At 32.4% G+C, this 4,819-nt stretch overlaps 1 long non-coding RNA gene across 1 annotated transcript; it reads right to left on the bottom strand.

Moving 5' to 3' along the window:
- Positions 1–1,120: 1,120 nt before the first annotated feature.
- On the bottom strand, positions 1,121–4,435 carry LOC107870184. Its single transcript, XR_001674052.2, has 2 exons — positions 4,185–4,435; positions 1,121–1,695 (listed from the first exon to the last, which is right to left on the bottom strand). It is a non-coding gene; the product is annotated as an uncharacterized LOC107870184 (long non-coding RNA).
- Between the last annotated feature and the right edge of the window lie 384 nt (positions 4,436–4,819).

Genomic DNA, 4,819 nt, shown 5'->3' with positions numbered 1-4,819 from the left:
TTTCAACAGATTTACGGTGAACTTCGCTGGAATCGGGACTGGTTGGGGCGACTTTGTTTCGTCGGAGCTCCAGTGAGCTCGATCGGCTGCGGGCGTGGCTGTTTTCAACGATTTACAAGAGTCCCGATGTTATTCCGGTGGGAATTTGCCGGAACCAACCGTGAGGGGTCAATTTTGGTTAGAAACGGGGGTTAAAGGAACGACACCGGAGTCTATTCAACGGAACAATGAACTCCGATGACGTTGCTTTGTTTTTCTCCTCATTGTTCTCTCTCGATCTGTGCATGAATTGCTTTTCGTCACTGTGTGTGTATAATGTTTATGCGAGTATGTATGCTGTGAATTGGGATGTGCGTCAATGGTGTGGGCGTGGGATGAGTGACGATGGAGAATGTTTTCTGTGAGGAAATCGTGAATGGTGAGGTGAAGCTCTGTGAATTGGAAGAATAAGAACTTTTGTGTGTATATGGGTCTCTCCCCCTGTGAATGATCCTCCTCCGTGTATTTATTGATGGTTCCCTTTTTGTATGTTGATGTGTGGGACACGTGAGTGGGGTAAGGAGGTAGGGGTATGGTGAGGTGAGGTGTGAGGTGTCCACTTTTAATTGGAGAGGTTGTTAGGATAGAATTAAAACAAGGTAAAATTGGTTAAGGATTGTTATTTTTGTCATTTTATGGAGGGATAATCACGTGGGTGAGAGTGTATGACAACGCGAGGTAAAAATGGATGAATTGGGTTTTTGGGAGGGACAAAATTACGTGTCTACAATGAAAAAAGACAAGTAAAATGAGAAATCAAATTAGAAAATTTAGGACGGAGGGAGTATTTTTCTTAATCAATATGTCATCTCAATTTGGGACGGGTAATTTGAGACGGAGGGAGTATTTATTAAGAAAGTTAAACTTTGTTTTTTGTTTATTTTATTTTACTCGCATTAATTGATCGGTTGTGCTTCCGTTAGTAAATTGTTTACAGTGAGTTTATTTTATTGAATTAATTATATTAGTTATGCTTTAAAAATTGAAATTTGATTACTAGTGCTTGTACAATTATTTAATAATAACGGCAGCGTTACAAGAAGATGATATAAATTTCTCTGAATATGCTACATTGTACAAGTAAAAAGAAATCTACTTTTTATATTATGATCAAACAAAATAAAATGAAAACGTTATACATCTAATAAATATTAAATTCAAAACTTATAAACTTAAATTCTGAATCCCCACTCACTGATAATCACACCATGCTCAAAACACAAGTTGTACTATCACACATTGTCCCCCATCATATTATTGATAAAGTAAAAAACTCAAACTAAAAAATAAGATCAACAAATACACACAAACACACAAGGAAATTAAAGAGGCACCAACACATGACCAACAACAATATAGGAATTTCCAAAGGTTGTATATATATATTATTTCAATCTATGTTATTCGAACTTTTTAAAAATATTAACGAGTGCATGTCGGACTTTTCAAAAATAGTATATTTTTAAAAAATCCAACCCCAACGTAACAATATTTTTAGAAAGTCCGAGCAACTTAGATTTCAACCAATGCTAGGACCAGGTCTTTTGCCAGGAGGTGTAGGCACTTTTGCTCTTCCAACTACATGTATCAACTTCTCATCTTCTGCTTTTTTGGCTTCATCTTTCTCTACTACTTCTCCTTGTGCATTTTCTGATTCTGGAAAAAAAAAAAATTACTCTCTCTGTCTTAAAATAATTGACATATTTATTAAAAAATATTTATCTTAAAATAGTTGATGTGTTTAAAAAATAAAAAGATAATTAACCACTTTTTTCTAATTGTATGTGTAGTAATAATTATCTAGAATTAAGAGACATGTAAATAGATGAAGATTAAAGAATTAATAAGATTATATTAGTCAAATCACACTCCTAATTAATTTTTTTCTTAAAAATTGTGCAAAATCTATGCATGCCAACTATTTTGAGGGCCAAACCCATCGATAGCTCCTCAAAGTTGTCCCGAAAATTCATTTAGACCCTTAAACTAAGGTTTCTACCTATCAGACCCCTAAACCCCCGAATTTTCTTCCAATTGAGCAGTTTTTGCCTACATGGCACATCGCGTGCTGTCTACTCTCCTAAAGCGCGTGAATAGTATTTTTTTTACTAAATTTTGAATAAAAAGGTGTCACGTGGCACTGAGGTCCCCAAAAATTATTAATAAAACAAAACTTAAAAAAAAGACCCAACCATATACCCACCCACCCCACCCCCCCTCTGCTCCTCCGACACACACACACCCCATACCTCCTCTTCATCTTCTTCCTTTTTTTTCTGAAACTTAATTTTGTTCATCAGTTGGAAAACCAACAGTAAACTTGAGGAGTAATTGGATCGATTTCTTAATCAATTTCAACTTTAAGTTAATTCCCTTTTCAAAAATCAATTTCTTGAGCCACTGTGATCTTGTATATTTTACTCGTAATTTCAATGTATTTTCAATTTCAAGTGATGTAATTTTATCCAAATTGAATGAATTGGATACCCAAATTGTTCAAGAATCTAAAAAGGTGGAAGATATGGAGTTGATTTTGGAGTTGTTCAAGAATGAGTTCGATACCCAAATTGTTCAAGAACCTGTGTGATTTTGGAGTTGATTTTTCGACGAATCTCGCCGAAAAATGTTGACTGTGTTGTTGCTCTCATGCATGTGTGTGAACTATGTGTGCGTGTGAGTGAATGTATGTTTTTGTGTGTGAGAGAACTGTGAAACGTCGGGAGAAGGGTGGTGCGAAGATGACGGGTGGGGGTGGGGGTGAAGACGATGAATGTGTGTGTGAGGGAAGACGACGGAGGAGGTGGGGTGGGGTGAAGAATAAGATGATTGGGGATAGGGTGGGGTGAAGAAGATGATGATTGGGGGTGGGGGTGCTTTTTTTCTTTTTTTTTTTATTAAAAAATTATTATTAAATATAAATAGAAAAATTAAAAAATCAGCAATTTTACATATATTTTTTTTGCCACGTGTTTTTTTTATTGGGCAGTTTTGCCACGTCACGCGAGTGTAACACACTCTCTATATATATTTTGCTGATTAGTCAAAAAATGCCCAATTGGAACCAAATTTGGAGGGTTTAGGGGTTTAATAGGTACAGGTCTTAGTTTAGGGGCCTAAATAAATTTTAAGGACAAGTTTGAGGGACTATTGATATATTTGGCCTATTTTGAGATAGGGGAAGTATAACATATTCTTAGATATTTGTGTGGTTTTAAATCATTTCATTAAGGATAAAAATGAAATCTTATACTTAAATTGTTTCTAATTAACTTATAATTAATCAAGGGTAAAGGTGATATTCTTTTTTGAACAGATTAAAAAGAAAATTGTATTATATAAAATGAGATAGAGGAAGGAAGTATAAATTTTCATTATTTCACAATTTTATTTAATTATCTGGTATTTAAAACATACTAGGTTGATTAGTTTAAATTTATACCTTGTAAGGTTCATCCAAGAGAAAAGAACTATCTACCACGATTTATTTATTTTTTTGGGATAAAAGTCACAAATAACCACTTTGGTAATTAAAATATAGCCATAGTTCTGGGGTTTCAACTTACTATAAGTGAAACACTAGGACACGGTTTTGAAATTTTACTCAAGAAAATTAAACTCCATTATAATGATTATTTTTAAAAACTAGGTTGAAAAGTGTTTATTTGATCCAATTTTTGCAATTATGTTGACCCCGAGGCACAAAATTGTATGATTAGTTCAAATTTCTTCCTAGAGGGTCAATTTAAGGGAGAAGAGCTTTGTATCTTGTTTGTCTAACACAAATAACTACTTTTCAACTTCTCTAATTTGAAAAATAGTCACAAATTTGGAATATCTTCTATAAGTGAAACTCCAGAATATTATAATTGATTTAGGATAATGATTATTTTTCAAAAGTAACATTGAAAAATGTGCATCTAATGTTATATTGGCAAAATGATTTTAATCTGAGATCAAACATGAAATTTCTGATTTGTTAAAATGAAGAAATTTTATTCATCTCACACATTCATCGATCGATGGTAATATGAATCATGAAAATCTTGAAACATTATATTAGTGTTTAACTTTATTGGAACAAGAAATTATAGTGTTTTAACATTTATAGACCCTATTAATAGCAAATATAGTTTTCAACTTGTTACCTTTAGTTGGTTCTTCACTTGGAGTGGGAGGTTTAGTTGATAGATCTTCAATGTTGTTCTTCATATCTTCAGCCATATTTTTCTTTTGGATATTTTTTCCTCAAGGTTCAATTTAGCTTTATATTTGATGTTTTTCTTTTTTCTTTTTTAAAAAATATTAACTAGGTTTTTTATTTTTTTATATATGTTAAAGTAGAGTTGAGAGGACCATGTGGTTAGCATATTTTTTTTAGATATGAGATGGCGTGCTATATTTTATAAGGTTCACATGATTACATTTCACTTTTTATGGACCACTTGTGATAATAGAAACATGAAGATACCTTTTTTTTAAAGAAAAAAAAAAAGAAGATGCCCTTTTTTTTTGGTGAAATAATAAATTAAAATCCTCTATTTGTTTCTCGAGTGGAAAAAAAAAACTCTTTGATTACGTCTTTGTATTTGCTTTATATATTCCTATTTGATATAATTTACTTATATCGAAAATTTATTGAAAATAACCTTTTTATTCTCACAAGATAGGAGTAAAGATGATGCATATACATCACCCTCCCAACTCTAGTTGTGAAATCACAATGAATTATTATATTTGTATTTTGAAATTAGAATATTCCCCTGCCAAATTTTAATTATTA

The sequence above is a fragment of the Capsicum annuum genome, chromosome 5 (assembly GCF_002878395.1).
Source record: "Capsicum annuum cultivar UCD-10X-F1 chromosome 5, UCD10Xv1.1, whole genome shotgun sequence".
NCBI classification, from domain to species: domain Eukaryota; kingdom Viridiplantae; phylum Streptophyta; class Magnoliopsida; order Solanales; family Solanaceae; genus Capsicum; species Capsicum annuum.
Note: the sequence above shows the minus strand (reverse complement) of the source record. Positions and strands in the feature narration are given on the sequence as shown.